The 15,919-nt window shown below is 36.5% G+C and overlaps 1 long non-coding RNA gene across 2 annotated transcripts in view; it reads right to left on the reverse strand.

Moving 5' to 3' along the window:
- Window positions 1-15,919, reverse strand: part of LOC118967235 (uncharacterized) — a 152,698-nt gene that overhangs the window by 134,854 nt on the left and 1,925 nt on the right. For both annotated transcript variants that reach the window (XR_005054128.2, XR_012121441.1), the window contains exons 3-4: window positions 9,230-9,361; window positions 6,098-6,179 (exon numbers count right to left, since the gene is read on the reverse strand). This is a non-coding gene — a long non-coding RNA (uncharacterized lncRNA). The remainder of the gene's footprint in view (window positions 1-6,097; window positions 6,180-9,229; window positions 9,362-15,919) is intronic.

The following is a 15,919-nucleotide window of genomic DNA, read 5'->3' on the forward strand; positions in this document are numbered from 1 at the left end:
GGTCTCTGGACATTTGACATGAAACTGATTTATGATCTTTTAAGGATGTATTGATGTGCTTCAGAGGATCCATGTGTTAGGCAGAAAGACAGAAGAAATGAGTGGGATGAAAAGGAGAAAGCGCCCCCCAAAGATGACTCAGGGAGTTGATCAAATAGAACCAGAAAACCAGAAATGACTCAAAGAGTTAATCAGATAAAGCCACAGGGTCCAAGAGTGACTCAGGAAATGTCCTGGGTCCCCCCAGTTAAGAAACATCAGAGGCACAGGCACAGCACAGCCCTGTCCCCATTTCACCAATCAGAAGAAGCCTAGAGAGTTGACAACTGTCAATCAAGGACCTCTCTGCCCAGCCAAAACCACATAAAAGAAGCCTCATAATGAGCATCCATGCCTGCCTGTCTTGTCTTAGGCAGGCCCGCTCTGCTGCTCTGTACTGAGTGCATTAAAACTGACTCTGCTTTCTTGACTTTGGTCTCTCATCTCACTCTATCTGACTTCACTGCAACACCAAGCCAAGTCCTTTCCTTCTTAACACATGGAACCAAATGTAAAATAAATTCTCCATGTAATTTTTTCTTAAGAGTGACCAAAATTCTCATTAGATTCTTAAAGGGATATATAACCCTATGTGGGCACAGATAGATTTAAAAACAACTGACGTACAAGATACTGAAACATGGAAATTTAATGTGTGTTTATCTGAGTTGTATTTTAAGTCTGTGTGGGTAAAATTACAATATTTCCAGAATCTCCATGTGCAATATTTCCACATTCTCTCACCTGGCCTTAGTGCATCTCCAAAACAATAGGTGTTTCCAAGGGGTGGAGAGAAGTAGTCCATCTCTATATCAATAAGTGATTACAAGGGAAACAAAGGCAGATCTGGACCAGAGAGGTTTGGTGGGGCCCCTTTTGCAGCCGGTTGCAAGAGACATGGTAAGCAGAAGTAGAGAACTGCTTGTAAGCAATAAATGGTTTCTCCCACTTTATTTCTCCCTTTGGCTGATTTTGGCTTTAAAGGTTATTTGCCCCAGGAGGGGAACATATTTTCCCATTGTAGTTACTGTCTGGCATAGTGTAAAACCCAGATGGTTAGAAGGATTTCACCAGGACATTATCATATTGGTTAGTAACATGGGGCTCAAGAAAGCAAACAAGACCCAACATGATGACAGGACCTGAGACAGGAACCATGGGCTTAGGCAGAGTAGGGTGAGGGCCTCCAGAGAAAAGCAGAGCAAGATAATTACAGTCAGAACAATGTAACAATATGCAAAGAAGTCCCTATCAAAACTCTGTGTTAAGCATTATGCAAAGTCAGAGTCACAGTAATTCTCTAGGGTAAAGATTTGTATACATGACTAGGAATATAGACATTCTTTAGTGAAATTGCTTAAAGCTCACAAGGCCAGGAGCAACTTGGCTTGGAATGTTTGAGTGTTCTGCAGATAAAGAAAAGTATCTCAGCATAAACCATCATTTTGTTGTATCAATTACATCATGACAATGTAAATTTTACTTTATCCTGCTAAAAGACCCAGTTTATTTTAATTGTAACTATGTGCTATTTTCCATTCTCTAATCATAATCAAGTAATCTGCAACCTAGGCAAAATAGTACTTTGGCAAGCAATCTCAACTATAAACAACCCAAGACCACCTTGTGGGCAGGGCAGGCGGTCTTACAAGTCTGCACCCCTAATCCTTTACCCTCATTCCTGAAAATCCTCAACCGCGCATAAAACCCCTAGACAATGAGCCAACCACGGACTCTCTTGTCCCCTCCTGGCCTGAGCTGGGAGCTCTGTTCTCTCACTTCATCTCTAAATAAAAGCCTGTACCTTGCTCTCCTACCTTGAGTGTTTGTGAAGCTCATTCGGCTTCAAGAACCCCGGCATTAACCAGAGCTGGTAAAAAGAATAGTTAAATGAAAATGACTTCAGAGAGGTGAAGCAAGAGCTGGAGGTCAGTGATAAATGCAAGTTCTTTTATATCCAAGGGAGCTCTTTTTAGCAGTAGGGAATTCAGACAGCAACTTATATTTGGACTGTATGGATCCGACACAACAAATGTAGCAGAAAAGCGGACCATGGAACAGGACACATGGTCCAGATAAAGTGCGGAGGCTGTAGAATCAGATAGAATAAGTGGTTACATCTAAGGAAAAGGAAACATAATAGCAGCCCCAAGTGTTATGGAGAGCTATGGTCTAGAAAAGCGAGGAAGAAAAGATGCAGAAGGCTATAGCTGAAGGAAACATAGGTCCTTAAAAAGGTGCATTAGGAAGGGCATTCAATCCTACATGTAACTAGCAATGAATGAAACTCAGAGGTCATATGTGGAATCCCCTCATATGTTTGGCTCAGGGAAGATGAAGGTTCAGCTGGAAACTCAATCCCAAATTCAATCAACAGACTCTAGATAAACTTTGCTCTATGTTGGTCTAGTCCCAGTACCCCAACATGTTTCCTTATGATATAATTTAATGGAAGATTAAACAGAGTTTAATTAAATGAGCTCTGAGCAAAATGCCTCATATGGTAGGAAGTGAATAAGTATTTTGAAATTAATATGTTCATAGTAAGAAAAGAATTTAATGCTGCAAAATACCTCAGAACTTATTGTTTAATAAATTAATTTCATTCAAATTATTAGCAAGCAATACAATTTAGACTAAACATAGACCTCAGCTTTCAGATACACAGATTCCACTGCAGAGACAGAATTTGTAACTTTTCCTTAAATACTTGAGGATAAAAGATGAAGTTCTATATTTAAACCAGAGGGGTTTTTTTTGCATACACACAACAAAAATAGCTATTTCTGTATGTTTTACCATCAGAATTATCTCAGGAAAGTATTTTGTTGTTCAAGCCACAATTGAGTCTGTTCACTACAATTAGGCTGTGATGATACACTACAGAGAGGCATTTGATGATAATCACAAGAAAAAATATTTATGGCATCTTTCAAATATACAGCGAACATCTTCAGGGAGAAAATTTTATTCTTTTTTTGTACACAGAAGCAACTTGGTAGAGCTTGTTTGAATGAATAAATCAATGAGGGATTAATGCAGCAGTGTACCAGGGACACAGGTGCTGTTTACTTGCCTCCTTAATTGCCTGTGTGTTTGTGCAAGCTGCCATTTATTCGCTCTTCCTTGAATGGTGCAAGATCTCCCTAAATGGTTTGGATACCTTTACTTTTCATCTTTCTAATCCATTCCTCACAGAGTAGCAAGGATGATCTGTTTGAAATGCATATCTTATAATGTCACTTCTACTATCTTAGCTGGTAACACTTGGGCCCCTAATATTTAGGACAACCTCCACATTCTATGTCTGATGTACAAGTCATTGAGTGTATTAAAATATTTCTTGTACTAAACTCCTCCTTATAAGCTATAATCCAGGCATGGTGGTGACTTTCCCCCCAAATCTAGAAGTTTCCATTATTGCTTTGAACACGTTCTTTATACATTTTGTCCTCTCAGAAATTTAACACACTATTTGACACCTTACCTTATCTATTTAAGCTTTACTTAGTCTTTGTTTAGCACTTTAAGAATACTCCATTCATAGATGTCTTCCCTGACCATATCCACTGTCCTCTTGGTATATAATATCATCCTTTAAATACACATATACTTTTCTTTCATGGCATAGATAACTTGTAATTGTATGAATTATTGAGATCTGCCTCCCTTACTCTGTCTTAAGCTAGATAAAGGTAATGTGTCTGATTCCTTTGGCACAGACTAGTCCTAGCATATATATTCTAATTTTATTTTAGATTACTTATTTGACCTAAGTGTTTTGTTTAGTTTTCAAATATTTGGGACTTCTCAGATATCTTCTATTAGTGATTCCTAATTTAACTTAATTAGTACAGAGATATACTTAGAATGGCTTAATCTACTTTAAAATTTTGCGTCTTGCTTTTAATGCTCAGCATATGGCCTATCCTGGTGTACATTCTGTGGGCAGTTGAAAGGAATGCTTATTTGGTTAGGTCCTTAGTTATTTGTCTATAAATGTAGATTCAGTTAAGTTGGTTGATGGTGTTCTTTGAGTCTTCTAGATCCTTACTGATTTACTCTCTTCCCATTCTTTTCATTTTTGAGAAAAGGATATGATACAGCCAACTAAAATAGTGGATTTTTCTCTTTCTCTTCACTGATCTGTTGGTTGTTTTTTCATTTATGTAGAAGCTCTGTTATTAGGTTCACAAACATTTTGGATGCTAAATACTGTTGATGAACTGACCCCTTCATCACTGTGAAATGACCTAACTCATCTCTGGTAATATGATTTCCTATGGCACCTGTTTTGCCTTATATTGATACAGTCACTCTAGCTTTTTTTCATTATGGTATATTTTTTTCTCATCTTTTTACTTTTAATCTATCCATATCTGCATTTAATGTGTTTTTCTTGAAGCAGCATATATTTATCTTGTTTTTTGACCTGACGAAAGAGTGCCTATAAGGGTAAGAGCCAGCCTGCTCTTCCTCAAGATCAAGTCATGTCATTGCCCATTTAATTTCTGTGGAGTCTGAGAGTTCCCCATCTTGTATCTTGTCATCTTGATCTTGATATCGCTGTCCATTCTGGTTTTGTGGCTTTCCAAATATCAGTCTACACTGAGGGATCTGATCTTGGGGAAGATGCTGTTGAGATTTATCTCAGAGGTTTGCTGACAACCCAACCTAATTTTGAATACTGGCCATTTACACAGTGAGGAAAGTTAAATATGCCACCATTTTTCCCATAGAGGAAGAATGAGAAACAAAGAAAAAGAAATACTTCAAAGAACACAAGCTCCTTAGGAAATGCACAAAGTGCTACTCAATAAGAAATATTTGAGCTCAGATACAGTGAAAGGCTGTACTCCATGTGTTCAAGCAGCTGGTCTCCAGCTGTTTACTGTCCTTGCATATGTCTTCTGCCCACTCTGGGGCCACTAGACACTTCCTGCTTGCTCAGTCCTCACCCAGTTTTCAGACCAGATGTAAGAAGTCATTAGGGACCAAATATGTGTGGGGAGAGAAAAGAAAAATTGGGCAGAAAAACAGGAGGCTTGTAGAATCTTAGACCATGAACTCCTTCAGCATGAAAGAGTGAGGGACAAGAAGTTGGATGGGAGAGTCCTGAACTACCCTGAACTGTAAAGGAGCTTTGGAAAGCATCATGCAATTTATGAGAACAAGTCCACCATCAGAGGAGTACCTTTCTAGTATAAGAATGGGTCCATTGAGGGGTATTTTAGAGTGTAGCAGTTAATAGGGCTCCTTGCCCAGGGTTCATAAGTAGCATGCCATGTAAATAAGGAAATATGAAGGTCAAGTACAGAAAATAAAGGGACACATGAAACAAGGTATAGAGTATAGGGGGAGAGGTAAAGAACGGCAAAACATGCAGGATTTGAAGCCATGATAAGGATGGTGCTTATGTGCCTTGAGCCTTTGATGCATGAGAACTATTTTAAGGAAAGAGAGACTATGATAAGATTTGCCTTAAAAAAATTTCCCTGTGGTTATATATCACACAGAGTCCATATTGGGATAAAGCAAGCTGTATGGATACATGCAAAATACTTAGAAGATTATTGTAATAGTACAAGAGAATATAATATCCTATACCATTTGGTTGATAGTAAAGACTGAGAGAATAAATGGATTTGAAAGAATACAGAAGCACAACGTTGGTGAGCTGGATAAATGGGTACATCAAAGAGATGTGTAATTTCTGACTTGTGTAACCAGCTGTGTGGTTGTACCATCCACTGAATTGTAAACATTTTAAGTGAAGCAAGTTGCAGTAGAGCAACTTGAATGTAGACTGTTTAAATATTTTATCCAAAACATCTAAGAGATAGGAATTGTTACTCCCACATTTAAAATAAAAAAGGTTATATTAGAAATTTTAACTCTTGTGTTAAGGTTATTTAGTGGTAGATGGATACTGAGCTCAGATCTTTCAACCCCCAAAACTTTTTCCAGAAATCAGACTGTTAAGGAGAATAGTTAATTAGGGAGACAATAACTCATTAAATTTTACCCTACTTGAAAGCCTCCAATGTCACCTACTTACCTTACTTAACATGTAATTTAAGGCATTGCTCCATGTGGTTTCAAGATCACTCCTGTGAATCTTCTTTTATTTTTTTCCAAATCTGTTGAGATACAATTAACATATAACATTGTGTAACTTTAAGGTATACAGCATGATGATTGGATATACGTATCTATTGAGAAATGATCACCTCAATAAGTTTATCTCTCCTGTTCCTACTATTCACATTCTACCCTCTAGGCCAGGTATCAAAGCTAGCTGGCTGCCCCAATACTCATCTGCAAGCTTTCCAAAAATCCCACTGTCTAGACCTCACATGCAAACAGTTGGTTCATAATCTTGGTGGTGAGACCAGACACTGATAAAAGGTCTCCAGTTGACATCAATTCCTGGTTGGGAATTTGTACTATAGTTTTACAAGACATTCCTTTTGGGAGAAACTGGTTTAAGGAGAACTCTCTATTATTTCTTGAAATAAAAAGCTTAAATTTAAACTTTAAGGAGAGTTTACATTTAAAACAAATCTCCAATTGAGTCTACTATGTTCTAGTGTAGCAAAATACTAAGGATCTGTGTATGCATCTAATTATGGTTCAGAAAACTGCTTTTCTCTGCTGGCTTTGATTCTCTTGTCTTTTCCAATTCAGTAGCTTGGAAAGCTTACATATATTTTTTGTCTATCTTAGGATCTATAACTAGTCTCACTATCTTTTTGCATCCTTATACTTCTGTGTTCATCAGATCAAATTGCTCCAAACCTCCTGCTGAGAGATCTATTGGGACATCTTTATGAGGCAGAACACAGAATGCCTCAGGGTCTTATCTGCCTTGGGCCATCTGTTTATCCCATCACGTTCTTCACCAACACTCCAATAAAGGAGGCTCCTCGGTTGGTGGAAATGGTTGAGAGGGAAAGGTGGACAAAACAGGCAGTCCCTAGAACTGAAGCCCTCACTCTCTACTGCCTTCTCTGTTCCAGGTAGGTCAGGCAGGGAATCTACAGCTGGGGCCCTGGTGTGCGGCTTTGCTGTGAGGCCTGTTACAGCTCAGTCCTTCCTGAAATAACTGTTTCTATGTTCCGAGGAAAAACTGAGACTTCAATGTGTACATTTCCTTAAATACACCCAGGTCCTTGTGGGTGGAGCCAAGGGTTAGGGAATGAACAACAGCTCCTTCTTAAATGTGCAAAGAGGACTTGTCCTGGGAATGCTCTCACATCTCTAGTTGGTCTTGTGCTCACTGAGAGCTGGGGGAAGAAAAAAGAGAATAGTTCACATTAATTAGGAATCTGGTGGCTACAGGAGGATGAAAGGGTTTCTTTCAACATATCTGGAAATAGGATATTTCCCCTGTGCCATGTGATATAAACATGCCAAATGTTCTTTCACAGACTTAATAAAATGATGGATCATGGTTCAAAGCTATTTTTATCATTGCCTTGGAATTTCCTCTTTATTTTCCAGTCTAAGGTGAAATATTTCACTTATCTTAGAAAATGCAGGAAACAACAATGGAGGAGCTTTTTTAAAACTAAAGCTTAAACTGATAAAGTGAAAAAGGGCATGTTACAAATGCCTTTTTAAAATTATATCAGTGGATTGCTTTTTCTCATTTCCCATTTTGGACAAGTGAAGACAGAGTAGTGGTTTAGAATGAGTAGTAGAACTTCTTTGTTCATTTATTACTAAAGAAAATTATCTAGATTCTTTTTTTTTTCTTTTTGAAGGTTAGATTCCATGGTTGTTAAATGCAATCTTTGGGGAGGACTGATCTCTTCTAGGTCTGGCATTGCTTGATATTCTCTTTTGGTCACCCACTCTGTGTCCCACAAGACAAGCCTTTGCTTAAGAAAAGAACACCTTGACACCTTTGGCAAAAGTAATCTTTCATGGAGCTCAAGGTGGGCCATGAATTTCAGAATAAGGAATCTGTGAGGTATTGGATAGACACACACATTGAATCAGAGTACTGATTAATTACTAACTAAACTATTTATATTTAAGCAACATGCTCTAAAGCATTGTCCTGTCTAGGATATCTCATCTATAAAAACAGTGATATCCAGGGAAATGCAAATTAAAACCACAATAAGATATCACCTCACACCAGTAAAGATGGCCAGCATCGAAAAGACTAAGAATGACAAATGCTGGTGAGGATGTGGAGAAAGGGGAATCCTCCTACACTGCTGGTGGGAATGTAAACTAGTTCAACCATTGTGGAAAGCAATATGGAGGTTCCTCAAAAAACTAAAAGTAGAAATACCATTTGACCCGGGAATCCCACTCCTTGGAATTTACCCAAAGAATATAACTTCTCAGACTCAAAAAGATATATGCACCCCAATGTTTATCACAGCACTATTTACAATAGCCAAGATATGGAACATCAGTAGATGAATGGATAAAGATGATGTGGTACATACACAAAATGGAACACTATTCAGCCATAAGAAAGAAACAAATCCTACCATTTGCAACAAAATGGATGGAACTGGAGGATATTATGCTCAGTGAAAAAAGCCAGGCAGAGAAAGACAAGTGCCAAATGATTTCCCTCAAACAAAGCAAAACTGAAGGAACAAAATAGCAGCAGACTCAGAGACTCCAAGAAGGGACTAGTGGTTACCAAAGGGGTGGGGTGTGGGAGGGTGGGTGGCGAGGGAGAGAGAAGGGGATTGAGGGGTATTATGTTTAGTACACATGGTGTGGGGGGTCACGGGGAGAACAGTGTAGCACAGAGAAGGCAAATAGTGAATCTGTGGCATCTTGCTGCACTGATGGACAGTGACTGCATTGGGGTATGGGTGGGACTTGATAATATGGGTAATGTACTAACCACATTGTTTTTTCATGTGAAACCTTCATAAGAGTGTATATCAATAATACCTTAATAAAGATTAAAAAAAACCCAAAAAACCAAAAAAAAAGATATCTTTAAAGAAGGATGTTAGGGATTATTAAAAAATAATATGTAAAATTACTTTTCACTGAGTAAGAATAATTGGGAATTTTAATGTGTTTCCAAGTTTGATGTTATTTTGTGAATTCTTAATTTTGCTAATGACATGAAAGCTTGCCTCATTATTGTAGGGTCTTGAGTGAGCAAGCTGCATAGATTTCTGCTATTAAGAATATGAGCCCCGTTTACCAAAGATGGTTCTTCTCTTCCTACTCCTCTTCCCACACTTTCTCCTTCTCCTCCTTTTCCTTCTCCTTCTTCTTTTTTTCTTCATTTTTAACTGTTTCATCTGTGTGTTGGCTGCAGACACTTCTTTTGGACCTGCATTAGAATTCAGATTTACAGTAAGTTAATCCTGATAGAAGTGGAGAAGATTAACAATTAACTTTTTTATATTGTAAACTTTAGCTGGGGGTTTATCTATTTTGTTTATTTTCTGGGAGAATGAGCTCCTGTTTTCATTGATTCTTTCTATTGTTTTATTCTTCTCAAATTTATTTATTTCTGCTCTGATCTTTATTATGTCCCTCCTACTGACTTTGGACCTCATTTGTTTTTCTTTTTCTAGTTTCATTAATTGTGAGTTTAGACTGTTCATGTGGGATTGTTCTTCTTTCTTGAGGTAGGCCTGTATTGCAATATACTTTCCTCTTAGAATGGCCATTGCTGCATCCCACAGGTTTTGGTCTGCTGTGTTGTTGTTTTTATCTGTCTCCATATATTGCTTGATCTCTTTTTCTATTTAGTCATTGATCCATTGATTACTTAGGAACATATTGTTAAGCTTGCAGAATTTTGGGCATTTTTTTACAGAGGAATTTGTGGGGAAAATTACTGGAATCTGACCACAATGGAAAAGAGAGGAGGAGCTTGCAATAACCAGCAAAGGGATCTTGGCAGACCAAGTTCATACCTGCAGTGCCCAGGGAGTAATTCCAACCAGCAGCTTTGCTCATCAGCAGAACCAAGTTGTGGAGGTAATCTGATCATGGAACTCAGTGGGGAACGGACCTGCCTGATTTGGATCCTCAAGCAGTTTTGCTGGCCCTAACATCTGGTTTGCTCATACTCAGACAAGTAACTGAATCATAGTCCGATCCACTGTGGAGTGTATCTTCCAGCCCCATCTGACCAAAAGGGCTGGTGACAAAGTCCTGAAATGGTGTAGTTCAGTGGAGCTTGAGCTGAAAGGCAGGTGAGCAGCCCTGATTGTCCCCAGAGAAAAGCAAGTACCTGGTGGGGAAGGTTCCTGTGTTATGCACACAAGGGGTATCAAATTACAGACAAGGCAGCAGGTAGCTGTGGCTCTTCCCCACCCGAGAGCCTCTTTAGGAAATTGAGAGTAGCCTGGAACAACCCCTCTTCCTTCTGCCCAGGCAAGGGAGCTCAGACATAGCCCCTCTCACTGGGGAGAGTGTCTTGCAGCCCCATCTGACCAGGCCAATATTCCTGATGAATATAGATGCAAAAATTCTCCATAAAATACTAGCAAACTGAATTCAGCAACACATTAAAGAGGTCATTCACAATGGTCAAGTGCGATTATCCCAGGGATGCAAGGCTGGTTCAATATATGACATAATATACGACATAAATCAATCAATGTGACATAACACATTTATAGAATAAAATAATCATATGATCCCCTCTCAATACAGGCAGAAAAAACATTTGACAAAATTCAACACTATTCATCATAAAAATTGTTGACAAATTAGACACAGAAGGAAACATACCTGAACATAATAAAGTACACATAAGACAAACTCACAGCTAACATCATACACACTCAATGGTGAAAGGTTGAAGGCTTTTCCTCTAAGATTAGGAGCAAGATAAAGATGTCCACTCTCACCACTCCCACTCAGCATAGTACTAGTAGTCCTAGATAGAGTAATCAGGCAAGAAAAAGTAATAAAAAGTATCCAAATTGGAAAATGAAGAAGTAAAATTTGTCTCTACTTACAGATGAGATGATTTTATATATTAAAAAAATCTAAATAGTAAACTGAAAAACTGTTAGGCCTAATAAATGAATTCAATGAAGTTACAGGATACAAATTTAACATATAAAATGCAGTAGCTTTCTATATAATTCCAACAAATTTTCTAGAAAAAAAATTTGATCCTTTTTACAACAGCATCAAAAATGTAAAAACCACTTAGGAATAAATTTAACTAAGGAGGTAAAAAATCTCTACTCTGAAAACTATAAGTCAGTGAAGAAATAAATCAAAGAAAATACAAATAAATGGAAAGGCATCCCATGTTCATGCCGTGGATAATTAATATCATTAAAATGTTAATGATACCAAGAGCTATCCATAGATTGAATGCAATCCTTAGGAATATTCTAATGGCATTTTTTTACAGAAGTAGAACACTTCTAAAAGTTATATGGGACCACAAAAGATCCCAAACAGCCAAAGAAATTCTGAGAAAGAAGAACAAAGCAGGAGGCATCACACTTCCTGATTTCAAGCTTTACAATAAACTATAGTAAATTAAACAGTATAGTACTGATAGAAAAACAGACAAATAGACAATGGAACAGAATCAAGACCCCAGAAATAAGCCCAAGCATATCAGTCAACTAATATTTGACAGGGGAGCCAAGAATACTTGATGAAGAAAGTACAGTGCCATCAATAAATGATGTTAGGGTAACTGGATAGTCACATGTAAAAGAATGAAGCCTTTCTTACACCACTCAGAAAAATTAACTTAAAATGGACCAAAGACTTAATGAAAGACCTAAAACCATGAAACTCCTGAAGAAAACATAGGAATAAAATTCCTTGACATTAGTCTTAGTAATGATTTTTTGGATATGACACCTAAAGCACAACCAACAAAATCTAAAACAAACAAGCGGTACTACATCAAACTAAAAAGCTTCTCCACAGCAAAAGAGAACCTACAGAATGGGAAAAAATATTCCTAAACCATGTATCTGATAAGGGGTTAAATCTAAAATACATAAATAACTCATATGGCTCAATAGTAAAACAAACAAACCAATTAAAAAATGGGCAAAGGACCTGAATATATATTTCTCCAAAGAAGATACACAAAAGGCTAATAGGTACATGAAAAAATGCTCAACATGACTGACTAGTCATTAGGGAAATGCAAATTAAAACCACAGTGAGATATCACCTCATGCCTTTTGGAATGGTCTTCATGAAAAAGACAAGAGATAACTAATGTTGGCATGTATATGGAGAAAAGGGCTATAAACTGGTACAGCCACTATGGAAAAGAATATGGTGAAGCCTCAAAAAATTAAAAACAGGAGTACCATATGATCCAGCAATTCCACTTCTGGAAATACATCCAAAGTAAACAGAAACAGTAACTCAAAAAGATATCTGCATCCCCATGTTCACAGAAGCATTATTTACAATAGTTAAGAAATGGAAACAACCTAAGTTTATGTCAATTGATGAAGACATAAAGAAGTTGTGGTCTAAACAAACAATGGGATATATTTCACCCATAAAAAGGAGGAAAGCCTACCATTTGCAACAACATGGATGGACCTTACAGGCATTATGCTAAGTGAAATAAGCCAGACAAAGAAAGATAAATACTGTATGGTCTAACTTATGTGCGGAATATGAAAACAAAACAAAACAGAAACTACACACATACAACCAAACTCACAGAAAAAGAGATCAGAATTGTGGTTACCAGAGGTGGAGAGAAGGGGGAGGAGGAATTGGAGGAAGGTAGTCAAAAGAAACAAACTTCCATTTATAAGATAAATAAGTACTAGGGATGTAATGTACAAGATGATGACTATAGCTAATACTACTGTATGATATAATGGGAAGTTGTTAAAACAGAGTAATTTCTAAGAGCTCTTATCACAAGGAAAAATTTTTCCTTTTTCTTTCTTCTTTCCTTTTTATTTTACCTACCTGAGAGAAGATGGATGTTAGCTGAACCTACTGTAGTAACCATTTCAAACATATGTAAAGCAAAGCATCATGCTGTATACCTTAAACTTACATAGTGATATATGTCATTTATTTCTTAATAAAACTAGAAAAAAATCAGAAACAAGCTATGAATGCTATTAGTGTTATTACTTATCATTGTTTTAAAAGTTCTAGGACATTTAATATTAAAAATGAGATAATTAGTAATAAAAACTGGAAAAATAGATGTAATTCTCTGATATTTTATTGTATGCCTAGGAAATTCTCCTCTCTCCAAAAAGAAAAATTTGGGTAAGTGATGGAACAATAAATACATAAAAAAATCATAGCTTGTATCTGTACTAGCACTGCCAGTTAATATAGGCAGAAATGAGAGAAAATATGCCTTCCATTCACAGCTGCAACAAAAAATTATTTTAAAAGTTTATACTAACACATGGTAAAAATTTCAAAGATATAAAAGGGCACATTAGTGGAAAGATTTAATGCATGTTTCCTGGCACTGACTTGCCCTCCAGAGAACAAGATGCTATACCAACAAGTAAATATGATATTTGTATGTACATATCTTACCTCCAAACACACTAAAAAATAGCATACTATAGTGTAATGCCACTTGAATTATTCATTAAACAATTTATTATGAAGAGCCTTCCATTCCAGTAAATAAATAGCTGATTATTATTCTTAATGTATCCATTAATCAGTTATGTGTTGACGGGCAGGTTGCCTCCAATCTTTTTTTATTACACATAGTTATGTAATGAATATCCTTATATATATGAATAATTAATTTGAACCAATATAACTGTTACATATTTTTCTAGTGTCCTCAGGCAACCATTGATCTATTTGTTGTCACTATACATTAGCTTTCATTTTCTAGAATTTTACATAAATGGAATAATACAGTATGTACTCCTTTTGTCTAGATTCTCTTGGTATAATTATTTTGAAATATATCCATATTGTAGTGTATATCATGCTTTCTTATTTATGACTGTTGGTTTGTTATGTATATGTCTGTGTGTACACCACAGATTATTCCTTTTTCTATTAAATGGAAATGAGTTTTTTTCTATATTTTGGATATTACAAAAGAACCTCCTCTGAACATTTATGTACAATTCTTTATATGGAGTTAGTTTCATTTCTTTATTGCTCTCAGAAGAGAAAGGCTAATCATATGGGTGTTGAATGCATACTTTAAGAAACTCCTGGACTCTTTCTAAAGTGACTGTACCATTTTCCATGTGCACAAATGATGCTTGAGATTTCCAGTTGTTCCACATCCTCACCAGCACTTGATATAATCAGACTTTTAAACTATTCTAATAGGTGTGTAATGATATCATACTGTGATTTTAATTTGCACTTCCCTAATGATTATGTTGAATATGTTTCCATGAATTTGCTGTCTACAAATTTTTTTTTGGTGATGTATCTGTTCAGATATTTTGCCTATTTTTTTATTGAGTTGTTTCTTTACTTATTGAGATTGGAGAGTTCTTTACATATTATAGATGAATCCTTTATAAAACATTATTTGCAAAATTTTTCTGTGTGGCCTCTCTTCACTCTCAAGAGTGTATTTTGAAGAGTGTAAGTTTAATGTTGATTCACTCTAATTTATTAATGTATCTTTACATGTATTCTGTTTTTGTTTGATATCCAGGAAATCTTTACTTAACCCTAGGTCACAATGTTTTTGTCCTATGTTGTCCCCTAGAAGTATAATAGTTATAAGTTTTACATTTAGGGGTATGATCCTTTTTAAATTGTTTCTGTATTGGTGTGAGATATGAGTCAATGTCAAATTTTTTCATGTGGATGTCCAATAGTTCTAGAACAATTTTTGAAATAAACTACCTTTGCCCACTGAAATGTCTTTGCAACTTTGTTGAAAATTGGTTGTCAACATATGTATGGGTCTACTTCTCAATTTCCTTCTGATTGCTAAATACCCATGAGTTTACTTGTAATCCATAAATGTATGGCTACAATTTTTGAAAGTGAAATGATAGTGCAAAAAAAGTTGTCAGGAAAAGATTACTTTTGGGGTAATTTTCTTTTCCTAAAGAAAGTGGGTGCTATGGACTGAAGTGTGTCCCCCCAAATTGACACTGAAGCTCTAACTCTTGATGTGATAGTTGTTGGAGACAAAAGTCTTTAGAGAGGTAAGGAAATGAGATGAATTCACAAATGTGAAGCCCTAATCCAATGGGATGGGTATACTTATAAGAAGGGGAGGAGTCCCCAGAGGAGTCTGCATCTCAGACTCTATCTTAGAGTCTGTACCCTCACGTTGGAAAGGCCACATGAGGATAAAGCAGGAAAGCAACCTTCACAAGCTAGGAAGAGAGCTCTCATCAGAAACAACCCTGACAGCACCTTGATCTTGGACTTCTAGCCTCCAGAACTGAAAGAAAATTAATTTCTGTTGTTTAAGCTACCCAGTCTGTGATATTTTGTTATGGCAACCAAGCAGACACATACAGTGGGATTTGAGAAACTCTTGAGAAAACTGAAATTAAAAAACTTGAGCCCCCACTGAACATGCTGGTGGATCCTTACTTCCACTAATTGGAACACTAATAAAGAGGAGAAACAGTTTCACACTAGATGCTTTTAATGGTAATAGTTTCATTATCTGATATATGACAGCATTTAACTGATCCAGATCAGACCTTCAAGAATAAAATGTAGAGGTAGGCTTTGATGTGTTGCTTTCTAGAGAAAGTTAACCTGATTAATACAATACATTATTATTACTAGAGGAAATGTGCATAGCATAATGAGAGCAGATTAGTAGAATAATCTCCGTAAGGAATGAAAATAATTTTTGAGATTTTAGCACCAAAAGGAAGAAATAGACTGACCTGGGAATAATACACAAGAGACAGTGAAAAACTATTAGTTGTTTTAAAAATGACTA

This window comes from Manis javanica, chromosome 10, assembly GCF_040802235.1.
Source record: "Manis javanica isolate MJ-LG chromosome 10, MJ_LKY, whole genome shotgun sequence".
Lineage (NCBI taxonomy): Eukaryota > Metazoa > Chordata > Mammalia > Pholidota > Manidae > Manis > Manis javanica.